The sequence below is a fragment of the Tupaia chinensis genome, unplaced genomic scaffold (genome assembly GCF_000334495.1).
Source record: "Tupaia chinensis unplaced genomic scaffold, TupChi_1.0 Scaffold000567_1, whole genome shotgun sequence".
Classification (NCBI taxonomy): domain Eukaryota; kingdom Metazoa; phylum Chordata; class Mammalia; order Scandentia; family Tupaiidae; genus Tupaia; species Tupaia belangeri.
Genome location: NW_006160080.1, coordinates 404,902 through 418,116, shown reverse-complemented (window position 1 = coordinate 418,116; position 13,215 = coordinate 404,902). Strand labels below are relative to the sequence as shown.

Below are 13,215 nucleotides of genomic sequence, written 5' to 3'. Positions count from 1 at the left end.
CATGTATACACAGAAAACACCCAGAGAAATGAGTACATCTCCAAGAGATGGCTTTGAATTCGAGCTTAAATATCAACCTCTCCTGAAACAAAGGATGTGGAGAAGGCCAGTTACAAGGAGGTCATCAGAAAAAGTATAGTAAGCATAAGTAAGGTTTGTTATGCAGATTTAAGTCAGTGCTTTAACTGTTTATAAAAGACTACTGATTTACAGTCATCATTCTCTTCCTGGTACAAATGGAGATTTCCTTTATAGATATAATTTTTTCCCATAAAAGGGTAACTTCTAATCAGTTCTCAGAGCTTCTGCTATGTCTGCAGTTTTTCAAAATAATCCTTATGCCAAAGAGGCATATTTTGGGATGGCATATTTATGGTTTCCTATAAAAGCAAAGGTTGGGAATTATGGAGTTGAAAAATCAGGGATGATGAAACTAGAAGAAACAGGTCCCGATAGCCAAATGAAAAGAGTCTGTGAAGAAGTCCAGGATCAGTAGCTAAGCCCAGAAATTCAGCGCCCTGAGCTTTCCCATCTATCCCTCATCTCTGCTGATCTTGTGTGTCATTCTCAATCTTTCCTAAGGGCAATTTTGCTATACATGGTAAATTGAGTACTCTTCAACAGTTCCTGGCATACATCCTAGTACAAAATCCAAGAGGAAGAGTTATCCCTCACACACATGCACTTTGAATCTAGAAAATCCTTCAGAAAACTGTAATTAGTATAGTTTGGGTCCCATACCTACCTCTGTGGACGCTATGTGAGAATGCTCACTCCTATGGCAGGGGAGGATAAGGTATTGTGATTTAAAAAAAAAAAAAAAACCCTACCAGAATGCATGGAATGGGAGAGAAATTACCCAAAGGAAAAGGAATACTGAACTAAAAGGAGAATATCAAAGACTCATGGGCAGACAAGAATAATAACTACTTGATCTTCCATCTTTCACATTATTAAAGAATGTGTTCTGAGAGTCTCATTCAACCAGTGCTGACAATGATATGACCATTTATCCAGAGATCATTCATTTACAAACACGAACAGATTCTAGTTCTTTTGAACAAATATTAGCAAAAACATTATAAAGCTTAATATTTTCATACAGTCATCAGAGCTGTAGTTGTAGTGCAAAAATACAGAACCCAAAACTTCAAAGGGAATTGAGCTCTCTCTTCCAACCTTCCCATTGCAAAAGAGGAAACTGGGAATCTGGAGGGTTCTGTCCAGACAATTCCCAAGACTTGCAAGAAAAAAAAAAAATGACAAGATCAGAAAACAAATCTAGTTCAGCACTCTTTTCATTGGAGAGAAAATCATCTAAATACAAATAACAAATATGTTTTTCACTTTTAAAATGGAGAATGAAGAATGTTACCTCTTTTTGTGAAGAATATCTGCTTATCCACAGAAAATTTCATTTTTGACACAACATAACTTCTTTGGCATGTCACTGATTGCATATTCCTTCAAAGCTAAGTTATATACACTGGTGGAATTCCTGCCCATCTTTATTAAAAATAAAGGATTGGCACTGAAAAATATTACTGTAAGAGGACTACAAAAAATGTTGTTTTGAAAAAGGAAGATGACAAGATAGGTAGAGGTTTACATGATTTTATATTAGCTTGAATGATAAAACCTCCACAAAACCAATGTTTTATTTATAATTAAACTGTCTCATGACTTTTTCTTGAAGAAAAATGCAAAACAAATTTAAATCTTATGACCAAGTCTGCACATTGAAAAAGGAAAGCCTAATAAACTATTGCTCTTCTGTGATGAGGAAGAATAAGTGAGAACAAAATATGGAACATAAAATACTTGCTTTCTTGAACACTTATGTAGGATTAACCGTACGTCTCTTTTATTTAATGCAATTTTTTAGATAAATCTTTTTTGTTTTTAAAAGAAATTTTGTTGTAATATTTCACACATGATTTCTGCCATAGTGGAAATAGTTTGAAGTTAATAATGGTCCAATTTCTATTTGCATCAATCATAAAGACTCTTCAATCCAGTAAATATGTATTTTTTAATTTTCTCTATGTCTGGGGCCTTTTAAGGGATTAAAAAAATGAGATGCCCACTCATGCATCCAACCAACATATATTAACTTTCAGCTCTTTGTCAAGCACTGAGATAGGAACAAGTGATGAAAAAATGAATTAATTGTAATCTTGTCTATCAGTTACTTGTGAAGGGACATGTAAGGGAGCAGAACCAGTGAAATACACTTAAGAACACAGTAGAGAAGACAGATCCTAACACTGCCTCTGTGTGTCAGGGTTTGAGATCAAAGTGGAGTCCTGAACAGGGATTCCTGAAGTAGAAGCTGTGGTACCCTGACCACATCCCTCCATCATCATCCTATGCAGATGATCTCTTTGTATAAGCACCTAGACTTTGATTCAGGCCATTCTTTATACACAGAAGAAAGCCTGGTGTTCACACCAGAGAGGCAAAGAATGCAGAGGAGTTACAACTGTGGGAAGTGGAGAAGTTACAACCACTGAAGAATGGAAGTTGGTGGATATATATCTTAGTCTCTTCACTCTTGGATGGGGTGAAGCTGTGGGTAATGCCTTGGAAGCCTCTGAGGGACTAAGTCCAGTTGTCCACAGGAATAACCTTCTCTTTCATGTGCCTCATATTAAGCTCCTTTCCTTTCTTGTTTCATTTTTGTATGCCTCTTTCAATGCTTTATAGGACTGTCCAAATAAACTACTTGTATACAAATCATTGCCTCGTAGCCTTTTTCTGGGGACTTCAACCTAAGAAAATATACAAAGCAATTGAGAAATCTATTCATGAGCTAAAGAAAGAATGGTAGTTTTAAGCTATGTTTTGGTGTGAATTTTTATGGAGCATATGCTAACTGATACAAGCCAAATTTTTTTTTTTTAATTAAGAAGGAGCTATAATTAGGGTACAGGGGAAAATCAGAAAAGCAGTGGTTTTCAAACTTTGTCTTAGATCGGAATCACTTAGAGGGCTTGTCAAAGCACAGATTGCTGGCCCTCATCCTCAAAATTTCTGATTCAATTAATCAGGGTTAAGGTTCAAGAATTCTTCTTGTTTGTTTGTTTTTCCCATAGGGTACTTACACTCATCAGAAAGGTCAGAGAAAGGGACCAGCAGTTAGCATAATGGCTATGTCGCTAGACTCCCATGTAGTCAACTGTGGTTCAAGTCCTGGCCCCGGTGGCTTAAACTCACGCGGGACGCATGTGCGTGCATCCCCAAGATCCCGAGAGGAGAATGGAGGAGAAGGGATTGTGGCATGGTCATCCCCCCTGGGGGGTGATTTCTCGCTTTCTGTCTCTCTGTCTCTCTCTGTCTTTCTGGCAAGTGCACACGCCCTGTAGCAAAAACCTCTCAAAAAATCAATAAATAAAAATAAAGGACAGAGAAAGACAGTGAGAAGAAAAATGAGAAATCACCCTTCAGAGGGGATAGCCACACCACAATCCCTTCTCCTTTGTTCTCCTCTTGGGATTCTAGATGTGTGTACACATATGCCTGGCATGATTTTTCCACCAGGTCCAGGACTTGAACAATGGTTGGTCATGTGATAATCCAGCACCTTAACCACCACACCACCTGCTGGCTCGAGGTTCAAGAATTCTTATGTTGGGGTTGACAGGTGGCATGGTGGTTAAGGACGCTGGACTCTCACATGGCCAGCCATGGCTCAAGTCCCAGAACTGGCAGCTTGCTTTCGCAGACTTTCCCTCTCTCTTGTTTTGTCCCTTTCTGGTCAAATTAAAATAAATAAATAAAGTTAAATAAAATAATTTTTAAAAAGAATAATCCTTATCTTTATTAAAAACATAAAAAAAGAATTCTTATGTCTAACAAGTTTCCAAATGATGATGTTGCTGCTGGTTCAGGTACCACACTTTAGGAAGCACTGTAGTCAAGTATAAAGTCAGAGAAGTCAAAAGCAAAAGTGCTTTTTAGATGAGAGTAGCAGTCAACTCTTTATGATACTACTGGAAGATCTTATAAAATAAAGACTTAATAATGATTATTGGATTTCAAAAATTGTGACCAAGGTTGATATTGACAAAAATCGTTTCAGTGGGATGGTAGGGTTGGAAGTCAGTGTGGAGTAAGCTGAAACACAAATGGAGGTGAGGAAGAGAAGACAGCACATAGAGACAGTGCTTACAACAAATTGCCAGGAGTGAGAAGTAAAAAGAGATACGCAGTCAAGAATGTTTTAATGGAAGGATGGGAGGATACTAGAGTGGGTTTGTATGTTCATGAAAGATATCCAGTGGAGAAGACAAAAGTGATATAGGAAAGAGAAAGAATAATTGCAGAAATATAGTCCTTGGAGACAAAGTCAGAGCGGCTTTGGTAAAAGGATACATCATTGTAACAGGGCGAAAGATGGCAAATATGGAGAAGATGATTTCCTGTCTAGTGGCCTCTGCTTTCTCAATTAAGTATGAGATGTCGCCAGTTGAGTATGAGGGCAGGAAAAGGGTAACAGATGAAGTAAAGGAAAAGATATAGGATTATTACCTCTTGAGTGGGAAACAAAACTACTTTCTCCTTGATGTGCAAATGTCCAAAATGAATATCAATCAAGGATGAAGATACAGGTCACTGACATAAGACATTTATTCCATGCAAATAATTTGCATACTTTGTGCCCAGGTAAAAATGGAATTGACTATATATGTTAGTATATTGCCACTCAATAATTTCCCAGGTTTTCCCAGTTTGAAAATGTTCTGGATATTTTCTAAGAACAAATGGAAATTATTGATAAACCAGCATGGATGGGAGTTATTTGTGATAGTATAGGGGAGAAAAAGTAGTATCTTTTCCTCACCTATAGGATGGTTCATAGATGACATCGCCTATAACTAAAGACATTAACAAGAGAACAGCATACGAATGTACTTAATTTAATTATATGTGATGCAGGAGTCTTCAGAAATGAATTATCAAGGAAATGGGGAAATTATCATATTTTCATAGATAGTAGTGCAAAAATATAATTGAAGGGTGAAAGACTATGATCTAATGGTAGTAAATGGGGGAAACTCAGCAAGGCATATTTGTTCAGATTCTTCTTGGTGTCTCATTGTGACATACCTTCCCTCTGAGTGTAGGGTATGACACCTATCACATGAGGCTCTCCAGAGAGTAAGGAAAGGAGAAGGTCACAGAGTGACCTTCCTGGTTTTTGTAGCCTTCTCAGAGAAGAAGGGGAAGGGGAATATGAGAGTGGCCTTCCTGTTTCTGCTGTTTTCTCAAATTCTGAGGTGCTATGTTTTGGCATAGTAGGTCCTAAACACCATCAATGATATGTGGTAATTTATGGAATATCATCTGAAGGTGAAATTGCAGTCTACTACTTTTGCTGGACTGTACTAGCACCCACACTGAAACTGCACTACAAATTCTCATTCTAAAATTTCAGTTTGGATTTTAGCAGAATTTTAATATCTTATTCTTAGTGATCTATGAAATATAACCATTATGAAAATGATCTTATAAAAACTGTGCATTCAAAACTGTTTGTGTGAGAGTCGCCTAAATGTAATGTCTAGTATATTTTTACTGGTTGACTTTTATATTTGCTTTGGTTTTATTACTCGAAGAATATTGTGTTTTCTGGTTATCTCTGATTGACTATTTTAGTTTGCTGAAGATTTTTTTTTTTTTTTGGAGAGGTTTTTGCTATAGGGCGCGTGCGCTCGCCAGATAGACAGAGAGAGACAGAGAGACAGAAAGCGAGAAATCACCTCCCAAGGGGGATGGCCATGCCACAATCCCTTCTCCTCCATTCTCCTCTTGGGATCTTGGACATGCACACACATGTGCCCAGCATGAGTTTAAGCCACCGGGTCTGGGACGCGAACCGCGGTCGACCACATGGGAGTCCAGCGACATAGCCATTACGCTAACTGCTGGTCCCATTTTGCTGAAAATTTTTGAGCACTAGGCAATGTGTTGTATATATTTTTAAAAACCACCACCAATATTAAAATCAAGTTAGAAGTTAATAAATACTCAGACCCGTAAAAATGTTCCTTTTGTTTAGTCTGATATAAAGATGAGTACGTCAGAGGTCTGCTCTTTTGCATTGGAGAGCTCCTATGAAGCAAATGCTTTTTTAAATGTTCCATTCCATGGATTAAGGACTTTAGATCTTACCTTCCAAAAACAAGGCAGGATTTATCTGAAGTCTTGTGTGTGGTGCGTAAGATGGGAAGTGAATGAATTGAGAGAAACCAGATGAGCCAGAAGGGCTCTTGTTATAATTTCCAAAGTTTCTAAATGGATTTTCTGAGAAAATATAAGAGAACGCTGGCTATTTAAGAATGAAAAAAAATAAAAACAGGAGGTAGGATTGCTCTCACAAATTCTTCTTTGAAGCAGTTGCCACAATTGTAATCAATTAAGTGATTATGTAATTATTTGCTTAAGTTTATCATAACCCTCTAGACTGAAAATTCTATGATGGCAGAAGATTTCTATTTTGCCTACAATTTCGTTCTCAGCTCCCTGGCATATAGTAGGCATGCAGTAAGTTTGGAGAAAGAATTGGGAGTGAAGTTATTCCAGTGAAAAGAAATCTAGAAAATAGCTAAGAAGACCACTGAATGAAAGACCAACAGTGGTACTTAGAAGAAGAAGGCTAGAAATGTGCAAAGCATCTAGAGTAATTTAAAATTCAAATATCTAGAGCAGTATTTTTTTTCTGAGAAATTTTTGCTATAGGGTGCATGTGCTCACCTGAGACACACAGAGAGACAGAAAACAAGGGGTCACCTCCAAAGGGCCACGCCACAATTCCTTCTCCATTTCCTCTCGGGATTTTGGGTATGTAAGCACACATACCTGGCATGAGTTTTAAGCTGCCGGTTTGGGACTCAAACTGCAGTCAACCACGTGGGAGTCCAGGGCCTTACATACTATGCCACCTACTAGCCCCTAAAGCAATATTTTTACAATTCCTAAAATTAATGCCAACTATAATTATACTAATCCTCTATTCATTTATGAGGATTTCTTCTGTTGTCCAGGGTGATTTAATTTGGTGTTTGAGTGCTCTTCTTTGGAGGAAGACATATTTTTCCATTTTTCAGAATGCCCTGCTGTGGAGTAAGAAGTCACAGAAAAGTTCAAAATGGGAGAATGCCCTGATATGGTTTGGATTAATACACTTGGATAATATAGAGGATTACAGAGGAACTTGGAATCAGAATCCTCACTCTTTTCACCTAGCCCCTGTTTTTCTACTTACAAGATTTTGTTCCTAATACTTCTAATACCCTAAATGCCTGTATTTTTAGTTGATATGTTTGACCACATGCACTGGCTTATATGATGGAAATTTCTTTCTTTCACATGAAATAGTCCAGGGGTAGTGTGGCAGATATACTTCATGAGAGTATCCCAAAACCAGGCCCTTTCCAGTTATCTGCCCTGACACTCTATGTTGCCCTTATCCTTGTGGTCTAAGATGATTTGACATCATAACCACATTCTAATCAATAAGATGAAGGAAGTTGGAGGCAGGATGGATAAAGGCATAACTTTTCCTACTACGTATAGATTTCCATCTTTCTGGCCAGCTCATTGGCCAGAACCTAGTCACATGATCACATCTAGCAGCAAAGGAAGATGAGAGAAACGTAGTCATTCCAGGAGGCCATTTGAAAGAGGAAGCTGAATATTGAGTGACAACTAGTCATCTTTGTTATGTTATCTTCTCTTCCCTCCCAAACTATCAAAATCTTTTCTATCCTTCAGGAGTCTGATCTCACTCAAATTTCACACCCACCAGGAAGCAAATGAATGAGATAAGAAGGCATGAAGTTAAGAATCAGGAAATAATAAGTTTGTTTTCACTGAAGCTTAGTTTAAGGAATTGAAAAGCATGATTCAGAGATCTAAAATTGAGATTCTGGGGACAATAAAATAAAAAAGCAAATGATAAGTTTTAAACTCCATGAAATATAATATTGATCTTATGTTTTTCTAGATGTCTCTCTCCACATCTAGTGATGGATGACAGCACAAAATTATGATTGTGTCTAGCTCAAACTCTCAAAAATCCCTCAGGTTCCAAATTCCATGAGCTTTGGCTTATGAAACAGGGAAACCACAAAAACCTCTGATTTAACACAGATCGAAGGATATTGGTTATGACTAATATGACAAGGACCCAGGCTCTAAGCAAAGATGCAGTTTAAACATAGTGTTTTTACAGAGAATCCAACTCCACCAACTCTACATATCACTTGTTCTATCATCTTGCCCAAAGTTGAGAATGAGTCCTTTGATTTTTTTCCCACGTGTAGTTTTCCTTCTGTTTCTAAGTTTGGAAATCAGCTGTTACCTCCCCTCTGGCCTCTGATTTTCCTTTACCAGTCCTCTAGAAGAGCCATGGGGAAGCCAAGCAACCTGATGGATATTTGAAAATTCTAGGCAGAGACACAAAAATAACCTCATGCTGACCCTCAGGATAATTGCCTTAAGTATATTTATTGATGGTTGGTTTGAAATGCCATTAGACTACCCTTATAGCAACACTACCAACACTATAAAAAAAGTATTAGTCATTAGAATCAAATAACACTTAGTTAATTAGAGAGGATTTTTTAAAAACTGAAATGTAGGCCAACCTTGTTGGTATATGCCATTAGCTATTCAGGAGGCTGATGTGGGAGGATCCCAACACAGTGAGACCCTATCTTAAAAAGAAAACCCAAAATAGAACCCTATAGCCTAGTAGTTAATGAAGTCAGATTCCACATGGCTGACTATGGTTTGAATTCCAGCCCTAGACCTGAAAAATACACCAGTTGCGTGTGTGCATGCCTGAAATCCTAATGGGATAGAGAAATGGAGCAAAGGAGTTTCAGCAAGATTACACTTCATTGAGGCCTTTTCTCTTTCTCTCTCTCTCAGTTTGCCTGGCTAGTGCACTTGCCTTCTGGCAATTAAAAAAAAAAAGAAAATGAACATACTTGTCTTTAGTATTACCATTTATGATTTGGGTAAGAGAGGTGGACTACACAGGGAGAGGGTACCATTCAATTGAGAGTATCTCCTCCATTTATTGCCATAGCTTCCATAGCAGCCCTGATGCTCCTTGCCAACCTAGATTATGAACTTTGCTTGGTGAGATGTAGAAGATACTACTATATGAGGGGTCTTCCAAGATTTAATATAAGATGTGTATTATTTTTAAAACTACACATGGATTCCAATTGTTTTTTGCATAAAAATAAACTCATAATTCAATTCCATTTTTTGAAGTCACTTCATAGTGCATTGTATATGAGCTTTGGAGCTCAAAGGAAACTATTTTGATGAAGACAGGACAAACTGAAAACCAGTACTGTCTGTGTTGTATACTATTGTGTTGCTTGTTAAGGGTCCTGCTGATTCATTCTGTGACAGAGCATCTGAATCAGGCATTATTGAACCATCCCTGTCATTATGAGAGAGCTATTTGCCTCAGGATAAGGAATTTCTGTTAATATTCTGGGCACGCTTGTGACTCTTGACTAAGAGGCCAACTCTGCCCTCTCATTAGTACATTGTGGGTGTCAGAACTTTCATTAAGATTCCACTTCTTTTAATACGGCCACCTTGGCATGTTTTTTGAATGACCTCAGCAGCTTAGGGAGGATTGGTTTTTCCATATAATGGGCAAGAATGCAGAAAGTAATTGGATTTGGCATACTTTGTAGCATCTCATTGGATTGCTTTAAGAAGAGCTCTTAAAGAAAGACTGTATTTAAATCAGAACAAAGCGGGAGATTTGGCTGGCAGGACTGATGAGCTTCTATGAGATTCTATGACTAAAGCTGCATGTCACCACCAGGCTTCCAGGCAGACCGTTATTACGACATCAGTGTGTATAGACTCCACAATACTGAGAGAGTAAGGGAAGATAAAGTCATCCCACTCCATTCCAGAAAGTCAGTAAGGATTTGGTGAAAATCTGGGAGGCTGAATGAATTCTATGTTGGGTGATGGACAAGTGAGCAGAAAAATTCCATTTCTGTGTGATGATTTTGTATCTCAGAGATGCTTTCAGGCACTAGCTCTGGACCTGGCTTTCTCAATCTCAGCACTACTAACATTTAGTGTCAAGAAATTCTGGGCTCTCTGAGGGGCACAGCAGCTGTCCTGTGCACTGGTGGATGTTCAGCAGCATTCCTGGCCTTTACCCACTAGGTGCCAGTAGCACACTCCCCAAGTTGTGACACTCAACAATGTCTCCAGATATTGTTAAATGTCCCCCAGGGACAAAATCACTTCCCTTTGAGAACCACTCCTCTAAAATAAATAACATTTATTATTATTATTTTGCCCAATGTCTGTTTCTTTTTTTCTTTTTTTTTTTTTTTGAGAGGTTTTTGCTATAGGGTGCATGCACTCACCAGAAAAACAAAGAGAGACAGACAGAAAGCAAGAAATCACCCCCCCAGGGGATATGGCCATGCCTCAATCCCTTTTCCTCCATTCTCCTCTCTGGATCTTGGACACGCACATACATGCACCTGGCATGAGTTTAAGCCACCGGGCCCGGGACTCAAACCATGGTCGACTACATGGGAGTTCAGCGACATAGCCATTACACCAACTGCTGGTCCCGACCAATGTCTGTTTCTTGTGTTACTTTAATTTTCTCAACTCATTTTAACTGAAATGGATTAAGCACTTGCCATGAACAGATGCACAGAATTATGCTGCATGCTAGAAAGATGTTCTGCCCTCACTTCCTTCTCATCTAGAACTGACTAACTACAGGCCAGAGATATTTTAGTTTCTCTTTTCTGCAAGAATGTTTAATTGGGATAGTCAAAACTGACACACATTTCTGACCCACAGAGAACAGGGCCCCGAATTGACAAATTAATGATCCCGCTGTGACCTTTTCCAGTCCTGTTATCAAAACCATATTATATTTAATAACTATAGGTACATCCAAGCTTTTAAGGAAAAGGAGCACCAAGTAAATACTTAATTCTTATCACCTCCAAGGACTTGATGAAATTGATCAGAAAGCCTTGGGCTATCCCTTATTGCTTAGGGATGCAGGTACAGTTGAAGACAGTGTCCCATAAGAAATCATCAGGTGACAGAATAATTTGCTTTCCATCTAAATCAATTTCTCCCCTGCAAAGAAAATCCGTTTTATTCTTGGTTATAAATATATACATTTTTAAATTAATGAAACTTTTTTTATTGCTAGAGCATCCATGTGCTTGTCATAGAGAAAGAGAGAGACAGAGAGAGAGAAGAAAGCATCTCCTTTTTTTTATTTTTTTATTTATTTATTTTTTTACATTTTCTTTATTTACATTCATTCACTGTACATCATTATAGCATACAAAATGAGATTTTTCCATTGAGAATACACTGTATATTGGCTCAATCAAGCACATCAACATATGTGTTATTGTCAACAAATCATTTTCCATTTCTTGTTTTCTGTAAGCATCTCCTTAAAGGGTCATGCCCATGCTATAATTCTTTTTCCTCTATCCCATCATTTTTAGCATGCATGCACATATGCCCAGTGTGTTTTTTGAAATTCTGGCTCCCAATGCAGAGGGCTTGACAACTATGCTATAGGGTCAGCCCATAAACATATACATATTAAAGACAATGTGGAAAATACAGAAAAGAAGGTAAAAATTACTCGTGGCTCATATTATCCAATATTCTAGTGACTATTTCTCCTCTCCTTCCAGGCATCTGGATGGATGTAATTTCCCCATCCTCTTGGAATTAGGCATGGTCATGTGGCTTGCACTGATCAATGAAATATGAATGGAAGTTCATGTGTCACTTATGGGTAAGGAAATTCAGTTGCCAGTGCCTGAATCCCTACTTCTCTCCAACCCTGCCTCACTGAACATGGAAGCCCATGATCCTAAGGCCAGATAACATTGAACCTTAGGGAGGACAGCCAAGAGAGTCACCTAGAACCACCATCAATAGAATCTGCATGACTAAGAATAAACATTTGCTGTTTAAAGACCCTAAAATAGTAAAGTTATGTGTTAGTGTAGCAGTATCTAGTCTACCCTATCTGAAATATCCATAATCCCACAACCTAGAAACAATTTTTATTCATATGGAAAACTTTTATGAAGTCAATCTCATTGATAGATAAAGAAAATCTGGTACACACATGCCATGGAATATTGTTCAGGCATTAAAAAAAAAGAAATCCTGTCATTTGTGGCAACATGGATGGGCCTAGAGGACATTATGTTAAGTAAAGTAAGCCAGGCACAGAAAGGCAAATACTTCAAGTTCTCAATTTTATGTGGAAGCTAAAAACGTTGATCTCGGAGAAGCAGAAAATAGAGTAGGGATTACTTGAGGCTGGGAAGGTAAAGGGGAGGGGCAATAGGGAAGGTTTGGTGAACAGAAACAAAAATATAGTTAGATAGGAAGATCAACTAGCATTCTATAGCACAGTAGGGTGACTATAGTTAACCATAAATTATTGTGTATTTCAAAATAGCTAGAAGAGATTTTGAATGTTCCCAACACAAAGAAATAAAAGATGCTTGAGTTGATGGATATGCTAATTACCCTGATGTAATCATTAAACATTATATACATGTTTTGAAATATCATATCCTAACCTGTAAATATGTACAGTTATTATAGTCAATTTAAAAAAATCAAAGGGGCCACCGGGCACATGTGTGTACGTGCCCAAGATCCTGAGAGGAGAATGGAGGAGAAGGGATTGTGGCGTGGCCATCTCCCCTGGGGGGTGATTTCTTGCTTTCTATCTCTCTGTCTCTCTCTGCCTTTCTGGCGAGTGCATGCACCCTACAGCAAAAACCTCTGAAAAAAAAAATCGAAGGGGCCAAATGGTGGTGCAGTAATAACTCCATGCTCTACGTGGCTGAATGACATGGAAAGGTTCCAGATTGTGTCTGAAGACTTCCCTGAGATTGCCAGCCATGTGTGTACCTAAGATTCAGAGCAAGCTGAGGCTGAGGGTGGATCATGGCATCAAGGCTCTGTTGGGGATGAATCTGTCTCTCTCTCTCAGAAGAAAGAAAACAATTTTTAAGGAAGATTTCTTCAAGGATTTCTTAAATGTGTAATTTTAATTCATTTGGATCTTAATGTTTTCTATTCTTTTACCGTTAAATATGTTATTAAAAATGTTTGGGGGTTGGCAGGGGCGTAGTGGTTAAGGAT

At 38.1% G+C, this 13,215-nt stretch overlaps 1 pseudogene; it reads right to left on the bottom strand.

The window, feature by feature from the left end:
* Positions 1 to 2,645: 2,645 nt before the first annotated feature.
* LOC102495507 (26S proteasome regulatory subunit 4-like) overlaps positions 2,646 to 13,215 on the bottom strand; it is a 129,237-nt pseudogene continuing 118,667 nt past the window's right edge.